Genomic DNA, 24,366 nt, shown 5'->3' with positions numbered 1-24,366 from the left:
TAATATTGTATCATGGCCAAAAATGGCAGTTTCTCATTTAGTGTGGCAAAGGAAAAAGCTTACAGCACCTGGTATTCCCAGGCGGTCTCCCATCCAAGTACTAACCAGGCCCAACCCTGCTTAGCTTCCGAGATCGGACGAGATCGGGCGTGTTCAGGGTGGTATGGCCGTAAGCAACAGAAGTTGGGCCCGTCTGTCTTTTATATGTAGCTGACAGCGGCCCTGCACCGCGCACACAAGGAAGGGAGAATTACAATGCCCTGCTGTGGTGTTTATTCTAGTTGGGCTAGCCTGCTAAAGGTTAGAAGTGGCATTTGTCAGCAGTACCCAAGTTAGTGCTGCACACGATCTAGTAATATTGTATCATGGCCAAAAATGGCAGTTTCTCATTTAGTGTGGCAAAGGAAAAAGCTTACAGCACCTGGTATTCCCAGGCGGTCTCCCATCCAAGTACTAACCAGGCCCGACCCTGCTTAGCTTCCGAGATCGGACGAGATCGGGCGTGTTCAGGGTGGTATGGCCGTAAGCAACAGAAGTTGGGCCCGTCGGTCTTTTATAGCTGACAGCGGCCCCGCGCCGCGCACAAGGAAGGGAGAATTACAATGCCCTGCTGTGGTGTTTATTCTAGTTGGGCTAGCCTGCTAAAGGTTAGAAGTGGCATTTGTCAGCAGTATCCAAGTTAGTGCTGCACCTATTAACATTGTTAAAAAAAAAAAAAAAAAAAAAAACACACTTTTGTATTGAAATGCATTGATTGATTGATTTATTTAATAATGTAAGTTATGTGGATATATGTAATTCTGCATGAATTGTAAACCTAAAAAGAAAAGGAAAAAGCTTACAGCACCTGGTATACCCAGGCGGTCTCCCATCCAAGTACTAACCAGGCCCGACCCTGCTTAGCTTCCGAGATCGGACTTGGTCGAGTTCCATCTTCGTCCTTTTTTTGTTCCAAGTGTTCCAACATTGTTCCAACTTCCGGGCCACCGATTGGCCGGTGCCCGGATCGTGCAGGCTACCATTGGCTGGTTCCACCTGGGGTTCCACCTGGGGTTCCAACCCAGGAGCCAATGGGGGCATGGTCCCGCCCCTACCTCTCAGTAATTCCAAAACAGCACGGCGGCGGCCATCTTGTTACAGTGTGCGGTGGATGGACGTATTCATAATTTTAATAAATCGTACAAGGTGTTTGGAAAATATTTAAAGGCAGCGGGGCTTTCTCCAGGGGCCAATAAGGGATCGATTTTAATTTGGAACATTTCTGTCCATTTTTGGCTTAGTTATGGACATGTAGTATCTGTTTAGCATGTTAGCTAGCTGCTGGATGATGATGATGATGATGGGTTCTTAATATTATGTGTGGATATTATTAAATCGTACAAGGTGTTTGGAAAATATTTAAAGGCAGCAGGGCTTTCTCCAGGGGCCAATAAGGGATCGATTTTAATTTGGAACATTTCTGTCCATTTTTGGCTTAGTTATGGACATGTAGTATCTGTTAGCATGTTAGCTAGCTGCTGGATGATGAACAATGAACTCAAGTGTCACAAAGCAAAGCAACACGAAAAGCGATGGTAATAGTACTATTAGCCAGCTTCTGCTGACCTATATGGGGTGCGAGGCCCTGCATTGCTCAATAACCTGCTTTGATGACACTTTTGTCCTTTTGTATGTTTAAATCAAATGTCAAATTATAGTTCAAAGACACCAAGAAGATAGTCTGTGATTACAATATCAATTTAAAATGTAAGTCGCTCTGGATTAAGAGCGTCTGCTAAATGCCTAAATTGTAAATTGTCCCCTTGCGCTTAGGGTCCGGCCCATTCCTCTCTGTTATGTCATATTACGAGCATTTAACTTTTAATATCACAATTATTGTAGCTAATCTTTAACTGAATCTGGAAGTATTCCTTTATTAAATGATTCTTCATAGTCTGGAATTGTAACTGATCAATTTTCTTTTGTGACTTTCGCCTTTATTTTATATGGAGGGACAGTCAGTGGTGTAAACTTTATTTATATAGCACATTTCATACATAAAATGCAACTCAAAGTACTTCACATGAAAATAAAATAAAAAATAACAAGCAGCGGAATGCCAGAAACAAAAAGTAGGTCAATCTACAATTAGCAAATAAAAATAGCAATACAAAACTAAAAACATTAAAAATGGTAAGGAAATTTGTATTGGATAATACATTTTAAATTGATATTCTTAGATATTCAACTTTATTGACATTTATAATTAAATTGGTGTCTTTACACTGTAGAATTTTACATTTGATTTAAGTGTCTATTTGTTTGCCTCTAAATGTTTTGATGAATTGAACAATGCCCTTTTGGTAAACAAGTGTAAGGCTTAATTGGGTCGTCCACTCACAGTTAACAGTCTTTGTATTGAGTTTGTTTTTGAAATGTAGGCCTACTGTAATTCTGCAAACTGTTAATAAATATTTAAATCAATCAAAATTGACATTTCAACTATTGATCAGACGCTGTGCATTGACGACACCTACAGGTCATTCATTTTAATTGCATGCATGCAGAGAAATCACAACATTGTGAGACGCACTGGGTCGTTGCCATGTTTTGCCACGGAAACCAGCGACCTGCCTTGTGTAAGTAAGTAAGTAAATTTTATTTATAAAGCACCTTTCTTAACAATGTTACAAAGTGCTGTACAGTGACACAATCAAATCAATCATAATTAAAACAGTGACAGTACAACAAGCAAATAAGAACAACATAATCAAGTCAAATAAAATCAGAAAAATGTTCCCGAAATAAAAACGTTTTCAGTGGACGAAGCCAGGCTTGATACGAGCAGACGTGGCAACGCCATCGAAACACAGGGGCAATCTCCCGTTGGCCGAGAAGTTGGAACTCACGGTCCAATGGGAGCTTGCATGCTTTTGGGCGGCCAATAAGGGCAGGGGTAAAACAGAGAGGATTGTTCCGGATCCTGCGCGCAGGGTCCGGCCCATTCCTCTCTGTTATGTCATATTACGAGCATTTAACTTTTAATATCACAATTATTGTAGCTAATCTTTAACTGAATCTGGAAGTATTCCTTTATTAAATGATTCTTCATAGTCTGGAATTGTAACTGATCAATTTTCTTTTGTGACTTTCGCCTTTATTTTATATGGAGGGACAGTCAGTGGTGTAAACTTTATTTATATAGCACATTTCATACATAAAATGCAACTCAAAGTACTTCACATGAAAATAAAATAAAAAATAACAAGCAGCGGAATGCCAGAAACAAAAAGTAGGTCAATCTACAATTAGCAAATAAAAATAGCAATACAAAACTAAAAACATTAAAAATGGTAAGGAAATTTGTATTGGATAATACATTTTAAATTGATATTCTTAGATATTCAACTTTATTGACATTTATAATTAAATTGGTGTCTTTACACTGTAGAATTTTACATTTGATTTAAGTGTCTATTTGTTTGCCTCTAAATGTTTTGATGAATTGAACAATGCCCTTTTGGTAAACAAGTGTAAGGCTTAATTGGGTCGTCCACTCACAGTTAACAGTCTTTGTATTGAGTTTGTTTTTGAAATGTAGGCCTACTGTAATTCTGCAAACTGTTAATAAATATTTAAATCAATCAAAATTGACATTTCAACTATTGATCAGACGCTGTGCATTGACGACACCTACAGGTCATTCATTTTAATTGCATGCATGCAGAGAAATCACAACATTGTGAGACGCACTGGGTCGTTGCCATGTTTTGCCACGGAAACCAGCGACCTGCCTTGTGTAAGTAAGTAAGTAAATTTTATTTATAAAGCACCTTTCTTAACAATGTTACAAAGTGCTGTACAGTGACACAATCAAATCAATCATAATTAAAACAGTGACAGTACAACAAGCAAATAAGAACAACATAATCAAGTCAAATAAAATCAGAAAAATGTTCCCGAAATAAAAACGTTTTCAGTGGACGAAGCCAGGCTTGATACGAGCAGACGTGGCAACGCCATCGAAACACAGGGGCAATCTCCCGTTGGCCGAGAAGTTGGAACTCACGGTCCAATGGGAGCTTGCATGCTTTTGGGCGGCCAATAAGGGCAGGGGTAAAACAGAGAGGATTGTTCCGGATCCTGCGCGCAGGGTCCGGCCCATTCCTCTCTGTTATGTCATATTACGAGCATTTAACTTTTAATATCACAATTATTGTAGCTAATCTTTAACTGAATCTGGAAGTATTCCTTTATTAAATGATTCTTCATAGTCTGGAATTGTAACTGATCAATTTTCTTTTGTGACTTTCGCCTTTATTTTATATGGAGGGACAGTCAGTGGTGTAAACTTTATTTATATAGCACATTTCATACATAAAATGCAACTCAAAGTACTTCACATGAAAATAAAATAAAAAATAACAAGCAGCGGAATGCCAGAAACAAAAAGTAGGTCAATCTACAATTAGCAAATAAAAATAGCAATACAAAACTAAAAACATTAAAAATGGTAAGGAAATTTGTATTGGATAATACATTTTAAATTGATATTCTTAGATATTCAACTTTATTGACATTTATAATTAAATTGGTGTCTTTACACTGTAGAATTTTACATTTGATTTAAGTGTCTATTTGTTTGCCTCTAAATGTTTTGATGAATTGAACAATGCCCTTTTGGTAAACAAGTGTAAGGCTTAATTGGGTCGTCCACTCACAGTTAACAGTCTTTGTATTGAGTTTGTTTTTGAAATGTAGGCCTACTGTAATTCTGCAAACTGTTAATAAATATTTAAATCAATCAAAATTGACATTTCAACTATTGATCAGACGCTGTGCATTGACGACACCTACAGGTCATTCATTTTAATTGCATGCATGCAGAGAAATCACAACATTGTGAGACGCACTGGGTCGTTGCCATGTTTTGCCACGGAAACCAGCGACCTGCCTTGTGTAAGTAAGTAAGTAAATTTTATTTATAAAGCACCTTTCTTAACAATGTTACAAAGTGCTGTACAGTGACACAATCAAATCAATCATAATTAAAACAGTGACAGTACAACAAGCAAATAAGAACAACATAATCAAGTCAAATAAAATCAGAAAAATGTTCCCGAAATAAAAACGTTTTCAGTGGACGAAGCCAGGCTTGATACGAGCAGACGTGGCAACGCCATCGAAACACAGGGGCAATCTCCCGTTGGCCGAGAAGTTGGAACTCACGGTCCAATGGGAGCTTGCATGCTTTTGGGCGGCCAATAAGGGCAGGGGTAAAACAGAGAGGATTGTTCCGGATCCTGCGCGCAGGGTCCGGCCCATTCCTCTCTGTTATGTCATATTACGAGCATTTAACTTTTAATATCACAATTATTGTAGCTAATCTTTAACTGAATCTGGAAGTATTCCTTTATTAAATGATTCTTCATAGTCTGGAATTGTAACTGATCAATTTTCTTTTGTGACTTTCGCCTTTATTTTATATGGAGGGACAGTCAGTGGTGTAAACTTTATTTATATAGCACATTTCATACATAAAATGCAACTCAAAGTACTTCACATGAAAATAAAATAAAAAATAACAAGCAGCGGAATGCCAGAAACAAAAAGTAGGTCAATCTACAATTAGCAAATAAAAATAGCAATACAAAACTAAAAACATTAAAAATGGTAAGGAAATTTGTATTGGATAATACATTTTAAATTGATATTCTTAGATATTCAACTTTATTGACATTTATAATTAAATTGGTGTCTTTACACTGTAGAATTTTACATTTGATTTAAGTGTCTATTTGTTTGCCTCTAAATGTTTTGATGAATTGAACAATGCCCTTTTGGTAAACAAGTGTAAGGCTTAATTGGGTCGTCCACTCACAGTTAACAGTCTTTGTATTGAGTTTGTTTTTGAAATGTAGGCCTACTGTAATTCTGCAAACTGTTAATAAATATTTAAATCAATCAAAATTGACATTTCAACTATTGATCAGACGCTGTGCATTGACGACACCTACAGGTCATTCATTTTAATTGCATGCATGCAGAGAAATCACAACATTGTGAGACGCACTGGGTCGTTGCCATGTTTTGCCACGGAAACCAGCGACCTGCCTTGTGTAAGTAAGTAAGTAAATTTTATTTATAAAGCACCTTTCTTAACAATGTTACAAAGTGCTGTACAGTGACACAATCAAATCAATCATAATTAAAACAGTGACAGTACAACAAGCAAATAAGAACAACATAATCAAGTCAAATAAAATCAGAAAAATGTTCCCGAAATAAAAACGTTTTCAGTGGACGAAGCCAGGCTTGATACGAGCAGACGTGGCAACGCCATCGAAACACAGGGGCAATCTCCCGTTGGCCGAGAAGTTGGAACTCACGGTCCAATGGGAGCTTGCATGCTTTTGGGCGGCCAATAAGGGCAGGGGTAAAACAGAGAGGATTGTTCCGGATCCTGCGCGCATGGAGCCGATTTGAAAATTGTGGCTGAATTGCGGGTTCAAATAAAATGTTGTGGATGGGGATCAGCTTAGTTTTTCTCAGTCACTTTCACAACCAGCCCGTGTGCTCCATCAGGGTCCTAGCAGAGCACCTTACACCTGTTAGACACAGGGTTATCAGTGTCGTGCAAGGTCAACAGGAACACACCAACATTAGAGCTGGCAAGGTAACTGTTAGAAGACATTCATCATTTACCCATCCATTAGTCAGTAGGCCCACCCGGGTATTTATAGGTATCTGTAGTGCTCACCCTGGTTGTCACGGTGCAACCTTACCAAAAAATTAAAATATTTTTTTTGCATAGTTTCGACAACGAGCAAACACCGGTTTCTACATAGAAAGGAACGTTGATCCTGAACTTGGAAAGTTGTTGTTCATGTTTTTTGGTTTTATTTTATTGTCGATGCGTTATTGCTTTTCATTGTGGGTAATGTCACAGGTGGAAACGTTATAGCTAATTAGAAGCAGGGGCGTGACTTTAGTCAGAGTATACGGCTCTGGGATTGGCTACCTACATTGGTCGTTGCTGTACCTTGCACGAGTCAGTGGAGAAGATGAGATTCTTCTTGGCCACAATGTGGTCTAGCACCTGCAGGCATATTCCACCAAATGTATGAGCTCCGCCCAGTTTGTTAGTTTGTGCTTGAAATGTACTGTAATTCTGCAAACTGTTAATAAATATTTCAATCAATCAATCAAAGTCATGTTACATTTCTACTCAGTCGCAGACAAAACTGCATATGGCTAGAATGGAAAAGGCTGTGAACTGCTGAACCACATGCTGTCAGCGCCATCTGCTGGCATATATGGTACAAACAAAGAGTGTGGAGTCTGTGGACCAGTCATTTGAACCCAAGCATCCCTGTTCATTTGTGGAAAATACAGATGTTAATTTAGTGAACATTTGAGGTTGTGTGGTGCATGCTATGTAAATATCTCAGGCCTGTGGTGTGAAAAAGCATGTAGGTCATGTACACACAAATAACAAAAGCCATGCATTGGAGGGCCCTCAAATATACAATGAACAGGTCACGTCTCTCTCACCCAAAAATAAGGTAATCTCAGATTGTAGACTGTTCATTGACGTAAGTAAAAGTATCAATTGCAATGTAGAAAACTGTTACAAGTAAAGGTCAGTAATTCAAAATGTACTTGAGTAAAAGTACAAATGTATTGGTATAAAAATGTAGTTAAAGTACCAAAAGTAGAAAGTACTCTCTCATCATTTAGAATTTCACATGTTTTCAAGTGTACAAAAAAATCTTTCGAAAATAGGAGATCCACCATCTCACAATGTGTGACATTGCAACACATTGTGAGCTTGTAAATAGTCTATTTTAAGTAGGCCTACAGTACTTGAGTAAATGTATTTTGTCACTGTAAAGCAAGTTATGAAAATGGTAGATCTAACAAGCTAACAAAGTCTTGTTTTGAGCTTGTATACTATTTTATTTATTATATACGATTGAAATTACGCTGAAATGTGTTCCTCGTATACTTTTTAATAACTATAAAACAGGAACCTCTTTTACATTTCCACTCCATGGCGACAATATACAGTAGCCTACAAGGGGTAAATATATTGACAATTTAATCAACAAATAAAAACTAGACTAAAATCTTAGGGAGGGACTAGTAAAAATAAAGAGATCCAGCAGAACTAAAAGACAAGTCATTTTATGTTTGATTGCACTCGGGTGTTGCACTCTGAAAATAGCATAATATAAAAGCTCACAACACGTAGGCCTACATTGCGGTGTATCTAGTATGCATACTATGTAGTAGGCATAGGCATATACAGCATATTGCATAGGCTACTAGATGTTGGTGACAGCTATATGGGTCACGTGGTGTTGTGTGCTACTAGCCTACGTCACTCATAGAAAGTCAGCTGTTCGCAAAGCGGCATTTTCATGAATGGAAGGAGAGAGTGGGTGAACGGGGAAGGTCCAACTTTGTTGACCGCAAATCGCTTTTTACAATGCTGTCATTCACTGTGGTAAACTTTATAACTTTAATAAACATAACTAAAGCAGTACCCTGGCCTGGAGCAGTGATGTTCATATGACAACGACCGAAGCAGCGAGTCCGACAACCAAAACATTTCCCCGCTTTAGCCTCTCGGCGTCACACGCTATAGACGCCTTACATTGTCAACAAAGAGTGACACAAAACACAAGGATTGGAGCCACAGAAGGACCTGACAAGTCACACTTTGGACGCGGAGCAAACGAGCAAAATGCACAACACGCAAAGCAATGGAATGATCACACACCAAGGACCCAGCGCATTCACAACTGACAGGCGGTAACAACACAACCCGACCCGTTTCGTTCTTCTGTTTACTCATATTGGATTGTTTGGAACAGTTTGAGCTGGATCCACCGCCGAGTGGAAACTGTCATTGTGTTGAATACGCTGTGGATGTGTGTGCTGCCCGCCGGGCTAACGCTATTGTGTGTCAACTGTCAAACAATTAACGTGCGCTGCTGTTTGCGATCGCCGATCGCTGTGGCTGTTCTATGTGGCTGGTTGGCTTGCATTGGATCCTCATTGTGACCATGTCATTTAATTGTGCATTCAAAATGAGTGGAATGAAAGTTGATTCAAACGTTGGGAAACAGGATAAGGAAAAAAGGAAAATAAATCTCACAAAAGGCTCTTGCAAATCAAATTGAATTAATTCAAAGGGAACGCAAAAGGGAAGTAGACAAAATAAAGTCTCTGGCAACCTCTATCAAAGAGCTCATGAGAGATGACAAAAACGTTTCAGTGGTTAAAAGACAACTTGATGTTTTGATGCAACTGTCTCACACTTCAAATTAACTTCATGTCTCTTTAATGCCTCTTGTCCCATCCGATGAACAAAGAAAGCAAAATTAATGGTTCTCAAAGATTAAAAAACATACAGATGGTCTTATTGAGGATGTTAATGCCTGGTTAGAATCCTCACAAATCGGAGGACCTCAGCTAGAGGCTCATGAAATCCCCCTGCAGCATGATGCTGCTGAGGAGGAAAATGGAGGTGTGGGAAATGTGACTCAGTCACATCAAGTTGATGATGCTCAGGAGGATGTCAGACCATGTGACAGCATATCCAATATAAGCAGCAAAACTCATGGTTCAAAATCCATAAGGTCAAGAGTGTCCTCAACTGCTTCTGAACGTGTCGGAACCGAGGCCGACTTGGCTGCTTTAATGGCTCGGCAAAAGTTGCTTCAACAAAAGCATGCTCTTGAAGATCAAGAAGCCTACATCAGAAAACAAAAGGAACAACTACAGTTTGATTCAGACATGGCCGCATCAGTGGCTAAATTGAACGTCTTAAGAACCTCTGGGTCAGGGGTGCGAAGTGCCACTTCTAGAAAATCGGTGCTGAGTGTAGCTTCTAGGAGATCGGATGGAATGAACTCCTATTTTGAAAAGAGCCTCAACATTAATGCAAAGCCATTCATACCACACAAGGATGGAAGAGGACAACCCACTGTGGTTGCAGGTGCACGGCCAAAGGAAAAACAACCTGATGGAGCCATACCTTCCCAGAGGCCCTCAGCGCTCACACAGAGACAGAGCATGGCCCTAGAGGCTACAGAGCCTCCATTGTCTTTGCATAGAGATATACAACCTCTCCCATGGGCTCTTTCTAAGAACACCAGCAGTGAACAGAACAACATGATGTCTATTATGAACAAACAAAATGAGATAACTTTAATGTTGGTGCATCAGCAATGCATTGCTTCACTGCCCAAAAGAGACATCCAGCTGTTTGATGGTGACCCTCTGCAGTATCATGGCTTCATGCAGTCATTCAAGCAGACCATAGAACGGAGGACCGACAATTCCATAGATTGCCTGCACTATCTATAATAAAAGATAATTTATAAGACTAAAAACAAAACAAATAGTGTCTCCTGACTTTCTTTTCTTCTTTCTAATGATTTGATCGGCCCAAAACATTGTGTTCATTGTCATGATTTGTCACGATCCGAGTTGGCTTTGTCCGTGGCGTAACCGTCTTTAAATAAATTAAATAAGAAGTGCCGATGGGAGAATGCATTGGGTTTCCATTTCCTGGGCCACTCGTTTTTCTGAAAGGGGGAGGGACTGCGGCGCTCTATTACAAGTTGGCCTTGTTGTTCTGTAACATTGCTTGTAAATATTGGTGGTTGTGGTTTTTTGTGTCCAAACGTTTTTAGAGGATTTTAGGCTATGTTTGTGGCAAGTAAATATGAAAGAAATCATGGCATGGCATATGAGGATATTTTGGTTAAATATATTCTTCACAGTGAATGCTTTTTATGTGGAGGCCCTCAAGTTTATTGTGGTTCGTGGTTCATTATTTGTTTTTTCATACAGGACAACGAAGAGACCGACAGACCTCGGCCTGCAGGTGAAGAGAGATTTATGGAGGGAATTTCAGCAGGAGATAGAGGTGTGCTGTGTTCATTGACACTTGCAATCATTTGATTTGCTTTGATTTCATCACCTCTGAGTCAGAATGGCGATGAAAAGTCTGATGTTGTCTCCTCCCCTCTGTTACAATGGATGGTATCAATGTTTTTCTCAGCAGAGTTCCGGGGAGGTGGAGAAGGACAACCTCCAGGTGCACCTTCGAATTAGACCCTTCACCTCCTCGGAGACAGTCAAAAGAGTGCAGGTAAAACAGTTGAACACACACACACACACACACACACACACGCACATATCCATATTGTACACCGAATAAGGGTCATTCCAACACACACACACACACACACACACACACACACACAGTCACACTTCATAAAATAAACATGCAAAGATATTTTTACATTTCAAAATCTAGCGCTCAGCTCTCATCCGTTACTCTCAGGCTAACAGATTCACTCAACAAAACAGCACACGCTAGTGAGGCAGTGTGACAAACAGGCATATTATAGCAGCATTTTGATTGTAGTTTATTGTAGACCTGGGTGGGTTCGAATCCCATTTGGAGCTAATAATGACAGATTGCACTTTTAACATGCTGCGTACTTTAACTTTACGCACCGCACTATGAAGCTTCAGCATTAATTCTCAATCGATCTCCAAGCCCTATCAAAGACATTCTAGATCAGGGGTGGGCAACTTTGAAGATGGAGAGGTTCCACTATAGTTCCACACTCACTCCAGTCCAAAGGGTCACATTGCGCTGTACGTAGTATCAAAAATAGCAGATCTACAAGCTTGTGTTGCACTGCAACGCGTTTTGAGCTTGTAGATCTGCTATTTTTGCTATTTGAATTGAAATCCTGATTTTTGTTTTTTGCTATTTTTGAATTGGAATCATGAAAAGTAAAAATTGTATTTACTTTCAAATGCATTTAGTTATACTTATGTTAACTTTATGAACTTAAATGCAAATATATTGACATAAAAAAGACAATACAATTTCAATAGTCATTAAGCTACTAAAATACACTGCAGTAATTAAAGTGCGTTATGTTTCCATGTTTGCAATTATAACAGTTGAAATCATTAATATATCGGTATTCAGATATTAACCTGTGGGCCGCATTAAGTGAAGTTGGGCCCCCCTGGGCCGCCCGCCAGTTGCCCATGTATGTTCTAGATGACTCTAATATAACGCACACCTGCGTGCAAACCGCAAAGTGCTACACGCACGCACGCGCACGCGCGCGCGCACACAGGCTGATGTTGGGTTTCCTCTGCAACAGGGTATGACTGTGGAGGACGCTGTCACTGTGACGGTCCATGCTCCGCCTCCAACCAACCGGGTGGAAAAGAGCTTCACCTTCACCTTCACAAAGGTAAGCGCATACACACACGCACACGCATGCAACAAAAGCGATTTAGCCAACTCAAGACAAGACAAGGTTTCCCATGTTCGTGGCCAGTGTCGGCTCTGGTGTGTTTTGTTCATTTCACATACAGTAAAACGTTGGGACTGGTTGGCTCACTGAGAGAAACCGCCAAGCCAAACGGTAACCACGGTGCTTCTATTCTCATTGGTCGAGGCCCAGTCAGTGTTTACTATAGTGCTGAACTCCCCAAGCTATAAATGCTCTTGGGTCAGTTGGATTAGAATAAAAGCCGGACATGACAAACAATTATAATACCAAGAGGAACTAAAATGATTATGCCAACTAAACACATTTTAAACTAGCGGAATCATTTTGGGAGAGACAGCGAGATCAATTCGTGGCGGTGGCGACTCGCCACGACCTATTTTTTTACGCCATGGCGTATTCTTCATTATCCGCCATGGAAGAACAGAATCCGCCGTGGCGAGTACAGAATCCGCCGTGGCGAGTTGATCAATTCGTGGCGGCAGGGACTCGCCACGACCTATTTTTTTACGCCATGGCGTATTCTTCATTATCCGCCATGGCAGAACAGAATCCGCCGTGGCGAGTACAGAATCCGCCGTGGCGAGTTGATCAATTCGTGGCGGAATCCGCCATTGTTTATTTTTTTTTTGCGTGCCGTGGTGCAGGTTATGTGTCCTAGTAGTACAATTCTCGGAATCATTTCATCCTCTGCTAGCGTAACGTTTAGCGCTCTCGCCCCTATAGTCAAGGCACCGTGCGGACCCAGGTTCGATTCTTGCAAAAAGCAAACTTTTTTTTTTTAAAGTTCTTTTTTTACCCGTACATACAGTGTGTGTGCGTGCGTGCGTATACAGTGTGCGTGCGTGTATGCGTGCGTATACAGTGTGTGCATGCGTGCGTGCTTCATCGTATTTATTATTATTACCTGCATATTAATAATAATAATAATAATAATAAATACGATGAAGCACGCACGCACACACACACACACACTGTATACGCACGCATACACGCACGCACACTGTATACGCACGCACGCACACACACTGTATGTACGGGTAAAAAAATAACTTTAAAAAAAAATAGTTTGAGAGAGAGTCACTCACTCACCCCCCCCCCCCCCCCCATCCCCTCTCTCTCTCTCTCTCTCTCTCTCTCTTTCTTATAAACGTTGCGCGCACACACACACACACATATACACACACAGATCTCGGAATTATTTCTCCTCTGCTAGCGTAACGGCTAGCGCTCTCGCCCCTATAGTCAAGGCACCGTGCGGACCCAGGTTCGATTCTTGCAAAAAGCAAACTATTTTTTTTTAAAGTTCTTTTTTTACCCGTACATACAGTGTGTGTGCGTGCGTGCGTATACAGTGTGCGTGCGTGTATGCGTGCGTATACAGTGTGTGTGTGTGTGTGCGTGCGTGCTTCATCGTATTTATTATTATTATTATTATTATTAATATGCAGGTAATAATAATAAATACGATGAAGCACGCACGCACGCACGCACACACACACTGTATACGCACGCATACACGCACGCACACTGTATACGCACGCACGCACACACACTGTATGTACGGGTAAAAAAATTACTTTAAAAAAAAAAAAGTTTGCTTTTTGCAAGAATCGAACCTGGGTCCGCACGGTGCCTTGACTATAGGGGCGAGAGCGCTAACCGTTACGCTAGGAGAGGATGAAATAATTCCGAGAATTGTACTACTAGGACACATAACCTGCACCACGGCACGCAAAAAAATAATAAACAATGGCGGATTCCGCCACGAATTGATCAACTCGCCACGGCGGATTCTGTACTCGCCACGGCGGATTCTGTTCTGCCATGGCGGATAATGAAGAATACGCCATGGCGTAAAAAAATAGGTCGTGGCGAGTCCCTGCCGCCACGAATTGATCAACTCGCCACGGCGGATTCTGTACTCGCCACGGCGGATTCTGTTCTGCCATGGCGGATAATGAAGAATACGCCACGAATTGATCTCGCTCCACCTGGATTTTGGTGGAGGTGCTGGTTCCGGCCACCTGATGACGTGAAGTTATTTCCGCTCCAGACTGGATGAGATTGAGAACGGTAACACCGAAAACAGTATTGATCCCAGGCTAGCTGGTAGGGTAACTGCATCCTACCTCCTGCAGTCAGAAGCGGGTGTTTAATGTTGTGTGCAGTGGTGTAAAGTAACTAAGTACATTTACTTAACTACTTTAAGTACAATTTTGATGTATTTATACTTCACTTGAGTATTTCCAATACTTTTACTTCGCACTACATCTTAGATCCAAATACTTTAGCTTTTTACGTTTGTAGATTTGAGTTATAATTACAAAAACATACATTTAACTACTTCAGACCCATATAGATTTCTGCCGTTTGGAAATAGCCTCAATCGCGGTGCATTAACAGCTTGTTTTGCCATTTTCAAAACAAAATTAATTTGAAATCTTTAAATGGGACATTCTGCACAATGTCTACTTTTACTCATAAGTGCATGATGAATTGCAGACTTTTACTTGTAATAGAGTATTCCTATATAGCAGTATTGACTTTTGCTTGACAAAATGGAGTACTTCTCCCACCACTGTTTGTCACTGTATTCAGGTGTTTGGACCAGAGTGCAGCCAGGAGCAGCTGCTCCAGGGCACAGTGCAGCACCTGGTCATGGGATACTATTGCTGGACGCAACTCCCTCCTCTTCACATATGGCGTCACCAATTCGGGCAAGACCTTTACATTTCTAGGTCAGTAACGCTGCAAACGTGAATATCGTTGCCGTCGGGCCTCCATATTTGAACTTGTAGTGCAGTGGTTCTCAAACTTGTTCATGTCCATGACCCTCAAATCGACATTTATTATGCCCGTGACCCCCATTTGAAAAGATACGCCAGGGGCCCGATAAGAGAGGATTTTCACGGCTCTAGCAGTGATTATCAACCATTTTCATTTCAAGGACCCCCAGTTGGACATGCATTAGGCTACGGACCCCCATTTAATGGTATTTCTCTATCTCTGGGACCCCAACTTATAATCACTGTTAATTGTCACAGATAACTATGAAACCTTGCTTTTGTGTCACCTCGCTCACAATCCCCGTCACTTTGACACGTCACCTAAATCAAGTCGCCCAATTAAGCCCATATATGGAGATCCCTGATGTCATCAATATTAGTATATAGATATATGTCAGAACCTGTTCTGACATATATCCTTTTCGATGTCTCCCTGTCCATTCATACTCTAGACGGGCCTGCCCCAAAGTTATGTGTGCAGCCGCACCTGCCAGCCGGGGAAAACTAGAGTTCTCAACAGGCCCGAAGATTAAGGCCTGGTCCTACCTGGGCCCTTATCAAACCTTGTAAATTCAATACACTGCCCCACTGCAACCCTTAGATCTCCATATATGGAGCTGACCTGTTCTGACATTCCATATCTTCATCTGACCTCATCACATCCTGTACACTCAAGTCTTACTGGTTTAACTCTGAGAGTGTACAAATGGAACCAAATGGACCCGTCAGGGTCCATTTGGTTCCATTTGTACTCTCAGAGTTACAGACCATTTGGTTCATAACTGTCTTTAATTTAGCTAGGGACCCCCTAGAACTCTAGGGGGTCCCTAGAGTAGAAATTATAGTAAAATACGCACATCACTTTGTGGAGGTGCTGGGTTAAAAAAGTGGCATACTGTTAAATCGATTTTAATTTCATGAATCGAAGTATATCGAAATGAAAACGGCAACATCGATTATGTATCGTATCGTTTTGCAATGCAAATAATCGGTATCGAATCGTTTTGCTATGCCAATAATCGATTGTATCAATACTACATTTTTGTGCATGGTATTTAGCAATTTTCGGAAGATAAAAGAAAAAGAGGGGATTAATTAGTTAGTTTAAAATAATGTCAATGTATTTCAAATAGTTATTGTATCGGTTTCAAATCATTGAATCGTATCGCCATAATGAACCAATATCGTCCATGTATCGTATCGTCAACCATGTATCGTATCACTGTTAAAATGTATCGTTACACCACTATAGTCAATCACTAATGGATGATTGGATAGATATGAATAGACGTGTGTGTAGAAGATGGATATTTTATTTTCATGGCTGGATAGATATATGTTTTTGGTTAGATGGTTTAATTAGATAATTTAATATCATGCTTTTAGAGCAGTGGTTTTCAACCAGTGGTCCGGGGACCGGTGGGGGTCCTTGAGGGGGTTCCAGGTGGTCCCCAGCTAAATGATGAAGAGTTGGTTACCAAATGGACCATTATTAGATATTTAACTTTAAAAAAAAACATAAAGGCGTTAAATTATAGATTAATTATACTTTGTGCGTTACTATTATTTATGAGAGTACTCTTATCTATTCTCTACTCTCTGTCTCTCCCGCTTCAGCAAGGTGCCAGCGGCATGTCTTCACTGACCTCCACTGCACCCACTTTTCAGGAAGGTTGGTGTATTTCAACTGTTAGAGTGTGTGTGTGTGTGTGTGTGTGTGTGTGTGTGTGTGTGTGTGTGTGTGTGTCACGGGCCAGCTCATGCCCTATAGACCGTAGTACTGAGGAACTATGCATGCACACACACTACACTGCTGCTTCCAATAGTAATTCCAAACCATCAAGTCGGCTGGGAAGTGTGGGTTTAACCCATTCTGACCTGTGATCAGATTCTAAAAATGTCTTGGAAAATCCTGACAGTTTTCTGAAAAAGCTATGTTTCTATGTCAGTCGTTCTTCGATTTTTCAAAAATAGCAGACCTACATGCTTGTAGCGCGCCACTCGGTGGCGCGCTATGAGCTTGTAGATCTGCTATTTTTAAATAGCTACACCTAACACCAAAAAGGGTTCCCGCCTAAAATGGGTTTAATGTTGTTGTGTTGCATGTTTTCTTTACAGTGGACATCTGACATTTCCCACAAGGACTAAAATGTTTTTTAAATGTTGATTTAATGTCACTGTGTGAAGTAATTTAATTTTCTGTTGGTCTAGATTGGAAGGTGCCAAGTACCATAGACTAGAGGAAGAGGGGTGTTTGTTCATGTTTATTATGTCTTATTTGTATAGGTAAGGCTTAGGTGGGGCACACCTTTATATTTGTATAAAATGTCAGTAATGTCTGGGTATATTTCAGTTATCCGTTGTGTCTGCCCTGTGCCTAAAGGCAAACGGAAATGTAATTAATATTCGTCAGCTAAATGCCTAAATTGGTAATCTGTGTGCTCCTCATGGCTTATTGCTTACTTTGTGGGTTGTTACCTTAGATCAGTGCTTCTTGACCTTTCCAGGCCACTAGTCCGTAACGCACCAAAAATTATCATATTTGAACTGGGGACCCCCACCCTGACATGCACTTGGAATTGTAGACGTTAAATTATAGTTTGACTGCTGCTCCCTGGTTCCACAGAGGAGGCCTACAGAGAAATGTTGAGTGAAACTATGTTGCTAATCATATTGGGACCCCCACGACTGCTTTAGATTGTGTGTGTGTGTGTGTGTGTGTGTGTGTGTGTGTGTGTGTGTGTGTGTGTGTGTGTGTGTGTGTGTGTGTGTGTGTGTGTGTGTGTGTGTGTGTGTGTGTGTGTTGTTTGTTTTGCAGGAGCCTCTGTGAGTGAATCCAAGTTCTTTGTCTGGGTGTCATTTTTTGAGATATACAACGAGAACATCCACGACCTGCTGGAACAAGTAACTATCATAATGCTACTGATGGAAAACGCTACATTTAGCGATAACACTACTAATATATGTACTGTAGTGCTATCTCTTTACTACTACCGTTAAGTACTCCTGCTACTGTCAGTTTTGTTTAAGTGCTCCTACTCCAACTGGTATTGTTTCCATTACTACTTAGGCCTACTTGTAGTACCTGCGGATCTGTCGCCACGACTGATTTCAGTCATTTGGATTCCATAGAATCCTGCATGTCTCATATTGGAAGCAGGATCCCCAGGGCCATGAAATTCCTGGAAATATTTTAAATTAGGCAAAACATTTTCCTAGAAAAGGTTTGGAATTTATCAAGGGCCCTGGAAAAATATTTGGCGATGCATTGTTCAATAATACAACATTCAAAACATTACATGAATGTAACATAAAGTAGTTTTTTGCCGAAAAGGGCTGGGTGATTGCCTAATGTGTACCGGACGTAACCGAAAAACAGATCTACAATCTCATGCTGCAGCATGATCGTACACTATTCTATATTCTAAGCTTTATTTTTGCTACACTGTCTTTGGGCATTGCGCATAGGAGTAAGAGGCTCATTATTGCGCTGCATGATTGTTATTATATATATATAGGCCTGGAAATGTGGTTAAATATTCTGGAAAGGTTTTTGAAAATCCATTGGTAAAGTGTGGAGAACCCAGAGGAAGCATAACCTGACTCGACCAGATGGGGGCGGTATTGATTCACAGCCTGGTTCACAATACAACCTTGTGAAACAAATGTGATTGTAAAGCGCCAGCGAAAATTGTAGATCTACTGATCTACACTGTCGGCTTATTTTCCGTTAGTCATTTTAAGATGAAATGGTATGTCGTGAAGTGGTCAAACTTAGAATGCATGTTTAGAACAGCAGCAACATACGTTTAGAATGGTATAGGTCTCATTCAGCTTTAGCTTTATTCCATGAGTATTGCCTATTGAGTAGCCTACCATTGGGCTGCAGTGATCATGAACGATTGTCATACTGCAGTGGTTTTCAACCTTTTTAATATCACGGCCCATATTTATTCAGCATTTGAGCTACAGACCACCATTTGATGAGATTTATCCTCCCAGACCCAAAACGAAAGAATATTTTGTTGTTGTTGCATACGTTGCACAATTCCATACTGAATTGATGTTGGTACCATAGGAGAGATACCGGGCAAACGATAAGAATCACAATTCTTCTACATTCTCTAATTGTGTAGACTTCTTGTAAATTAAGTAAAACAGATGTTTAACAATAATGTAACTGTTGAGAATGTAAAATGTTATAATCTCAAGAGTTAAAGATCTATAAGGGTCCATTTGGTTACCAACTAAACTATCCATAATTTATCTGGGAACCACCTGGAACCTCTTCAAGGACCACTGGTGGTCCCCGGAACACTGGCTGAAAACCACTGTCTTACTGTGTAGATTGTAGAACATCTGTCGGGTGGAAACCTCATGTCCGACACTGTTACTTTTCAGGATAAAAAAAGAAAATAGCAGTTCGATGAGCTCAAAACGTGTCGCTTCGAGCTGCGTAGCGAGTTTGTAGATCTGCTATTTTTTCATACTTTTGTGTGATGCTGTAGTATGACCAAGTAGGGCCTCAATGGGCTCTATGCATACACACCATTTTGGAAAGAATTGGGCCACTTCTTTACTTACTTCACAGGTGTTACTGATGATACTAATGAAGGCTCTGTTCCATTCTGGTCAAACAGAGTCAGGGTGCTGCTACTGTGCATGTTGGCTCATTGGAAACACTCTGCTACACCAGTGGGTCTAAAGGTGTCCTTGAGTGTGTTCCAAATGTCCCTGTACAGGTCTATAACTCTGAGAGTATAGAGCACCGAAGTCCTGACGTCCTATTTTTTATTTGCATTATAATCCCCATAGGGGGATTTTAGATCTCTTCATATAATAACTGCGTTTGAAAAACAAACCGATCACCCCGGCCTTTTCACTCATATGGATATGAAGCATCGACTGAAGGTGGAAATGTACAAATATACCCAAAGAGTAACAAAATAAGCGTTAGAAACGAGTCAAATAACCCAGAGACTACATTTCCAGATAGGGGGGTGGCTGCATGCATCTGCCTGTCGCACAACATAAACTGAATGTTAATTTAATTACGTTTATTTTTATTGATATTTAATGTTTCGTGGTTAGTACGAGTTGAGTCACCACCAGCTGAGCTTATGTCAACGAGGAATCTCAGGAACGCAATGTGTTGACTGCTGGGCGTGACGTATATTAGCAGCGACATTGCCTTCATATGTAGTTTCAAGGCTTTTGCGGCCACATTAACTCCATTTTCTCCAGAAACTGGCTGTATCAAATATTAATGAACATCATTAACGACACACAGCCACTCCCCTGACAGAAAGGCTGGGGTGGTCGGAATATTTTTCAAACATAGTTCTTATATGAAGCGATCTAAAATCCCCCTATGGGGATTATAATGCAACTAAAAAAAATGTGTAGAGCTCCTCACCAGAACACGTCACACTGGTGTCTATAGCTGTGGGAACTACGGGGGTTGGGCTTTGAAGAAGTTCCTTCGTTGATTCGGGCCCACCGAAGGAATCTTTGTTTCTGTGCCATGTTGTAAACAAGCTGTTGAACTCAATGAGCATAGCGTCATGCGCCCTGCACGTAAAGTAAACACTAAACATGAAACAGCAGACAGACAGCAGCCGCTTATTTGTGATGATGATGACAATGAAAAAGGTTTAGTTTAAGAATTTGTATTTCTAAAATAGGCCTTTATGTTATTCCCCAACCCAGTCCCATTTTTGTATTTACATGAATAACGGGGCTTTAAAAACAAATCCTCAACCCCTAAAAGGTATAGGGCAAGTGGTTTTCCTTTGTTTAAAATAAGAGTTAAATATCTATATTGTGATAGCAACCATTGCTATAGAGACAGAGTGTTTGTTCATGACTCTCCAGATCTTTAGTAAACAGAAATTGCATTTTCAGGCCAGGGTAGAAATAACAAAGTGGATGTGATGGTACAAATACAAGAAATGACCAGACACAATTGGAGCTGGAGCACTACAATTGAAGCTGATAAATAGGTACTCTCCCTGATTGGCTGAAATTTGGCATAATTTACCCACCTGAAAATGTATTTGTTTATTAAAGAGCTAGAGAGTCAGGGAGACTCCCGTTACTGAACACACTATATCAATGAATAATAATATTATGATGAATCATAATACAGAGCTTTAACCTATTTACAATAATTTTTAATAAATATATTTTAAATATATGCTCCTTGGTTTCTGTTGTTTTTAGCAAATACTTCCACAAACCATGCCTCCAGTCGCTGTGAAGCTGTGAGACATACCAGGGGGGAGCGACCTCGGATCATCTAGCTCGGGAGTTCCTCACAAGCCTCATTTAGCCTATAGGACATTGAGTGAAACCCAAATGAGGTTTGGGAATCACTTTCGGTATATGCAATCGGCATGTGCATGAAATAAAGCATGTCTTATTGTAGTCGTTCTCTTCATATAATTGTCCCATGTAAATAGTGAAATAATATATTATTGAAGCCCAATTTTACCTTAAATTAACTTTATGGCCAGTTCCAACACTGTGAATGTACCATTTGCACTCTGAATGTAATGTAATAAAACTGTAGAAACATATACATTTTGTGTATCGTGCCAAAATCTGCCCTTGACCCCATTTTTCATTTCTCAAATTTGAAAGCACTATATTAATAAAACGATGAACATTTCAAATATTTTTTGAGGATTTGAAAAATAAGTCTAAAACCACTCCGAGACCATGGGCTATAGTCCATGGGTCAGGGAACCTGTCCTTGACCATGGACTCTTTTTCATCATTTATAGCCCATGGTCTCTGGCGGCATACTATAGCATGCCATTTTTCATTGTTGAGGATTTGAAAAAAAAGACAAATCATTCGAGACCATATGGGCCTCGAGTGATATACTACAGTAAGTACGTAGTAAACTAGAACCGCACTCTGTCGAGTGCATACTTGCTTGTTAGTGTGGTTGCCAGACTCTAGTAATTGTAACACTTTATTGTGGGCTCGCCTCAGCGAGCACACTATTGTTTATATTTATTTATTCCGCCCTTTTTTTTGCCACCTAACTACTTCCACATACTTTATGCAAGAAATGTAGTTCAAACTTCAAACTGTTAAACTGTTAAAGTTAAAGTTAAAGTGCTTGTATTTTAATTTTTACAAATTTTTATACTTTTTATACTTAACTTTTTTACATTCTTTATAATGAGAGTCGATGGAAGAAAGGTCCCATTTTTCATAGTTAACATTTTTGAGCTCTTATTACGCCGTCATACTTTCACTTTGAAACTTCATTCAAACTTCATAATGTTCATCTATCTTTGAACTTTCATTGGTGAAAAAGTTGTTTTGAAAAGGTTTATACTTTTTAAAATATTTTTTTATTTATAGTCAATCAATCCTCTTTCACACAATGTGACCACCAAAGCACAGAGACATACAGAATGTGAACTACGGCCTTTTAAGTGACACAAATACAGTCAAGCTGCCCATTGGCCTCCATTGTATAACTCGCTCTTATAACCACATTTTTGCATTCGACTTTTACTTTTTGCGATAGAGCAATTTGTTCAGGCATAGTTTTCCCCCATTCAGGACCATTGAAATCTCCCAGTCATAGTGCTGGCATAGTAGTGGAACTCTTTTTACTTCCACAGCTGAGACATATAAGGGCTTAATTACAGGGCTGGGAAGGCGTTACTGCACCGTCGGTATATAAAGAAAAATCCACAGGAAGAAGGAGAATGTGAAACATACATACTGTCAGTCAGCTTTGTGAATAAAACATTTTATAGATAACTCTCAGGGCAAACACACAATCTCCAACTCTATGGACATATGTGGGGTCTCAACGAAACACCTATGGCTGGTGGCGGTACAGTACACATACAGTACCCCAAACCCCCTGAGTTGCTGTGAAGTTTCACGTGCCGCAGCTCAAGCTGCACCACTGAAAAAAACCTGCGGAAACTAGAGCTACAATGACGGATGTGTACGTTCCGTTTGCACTCAACAAAGTCTTAACATTAATATAATTATAACAGTGTCGCTGCATACCTCAATAGAGACCAAGGCCAGGTCTAGAACAGACCCACGGCCAAAATTGGTCGAGAACAACTTCGAGAACACAACACAACTTTCTGATGTTTGATCAGTGCTTGAAACATTAACTATTTTAATTATCTAAACATATTCCTCTCACAATAAGACCTTGTTATGGCAGAACGGCCATACCAACATAAAGAACTGGTGTAATGTATTACCCAGGGATTTGCTTTTTCTTTTGCTATATATGAGTATTTTATCCACCCGTTTCCAAAAACAAAATCAGTAGTAATTCAAGATACTACCAAGACAAATTTGGTCCATGACTGAGATCAGAGGACACGGCCTTGAGACTACAACTCAGATTAATAGTATGCAGTAAGGAAACTTGTACTTACAGTATGTATATATCAAGACATGAAACTAATTAACTAATGCATCAGTGACAGCCATTGATGGATACATCATAGCCTCAAGTGCTTTGTGGTAAAACCTCAGACCATACTAATGTGTAAAATAAATGCATTAGAAGGCATTCATCCAAATGACAAAGAGCCACATACATTACATTCAACTTAATAGAAGAAAATAAAAACATGCATTAACGCCACACATCAAACAAACAAGAACAAAATACACAGCATTAAAGTGACACATACATTAAAATACACAAAATACACACAAAAAGTGCAAACATGCTTTTAAGCCACACAACTCAAACGACAATAGTGCAAAATGCACACACATGCATTTAATCCACAAGACAGTATATTAAAACAAATAAAAACAAAATCAGTGTAAACTATTTATCCAGTTCATCCGTGTACTCCAGAACTGGAGTCCTATGGAAACTGTGTGGGACTCTGTAGAAGCGTCGCCCGATCTTGGAGTTCTGCTCCTTCCACGCACCAAGAGGCACTACAGGGGCCCTCTGTTCAAATCTCCTCCGGTACTTTCTGAAAAGGAGCACATGTTGGAACTAGAGCAGCATCGCCTTCCAACAACACATCTAGTCCATGAGTCAGCTTTCTAGCCGTGCTTCAAACCAGCATGATGCAACGCCTAATAAAAACAAAGAATTCAGCTGCTCTGTTTTCCCAGAACGCAGGAGACTCTGTGGCTAAGCTAGCTAGTTTCTTGGTACATTTGTGGTCGTAGTGGTTACATCTGTCATTAAACAAAAGTATGATTATTTGCGATTATCTTATTTTTAAGGGTAATTGTTGAAT

This window comes from Protomyctophum bolini (genome assembly GCF_963924005.1).
Source record: "Protomyctophum bolini genome assembly, chromosome: 20".
In the NCBI taxonomy this organism is placed as follows: Eukaryota; Metazoa; Chordata; class Actinopteri; order Myctophiformes; family Myctophidae; genus Protomyctophum; species Protomyctophum bolini.
Note: the sequence above shows the minus strand (reverse complement) of the source record.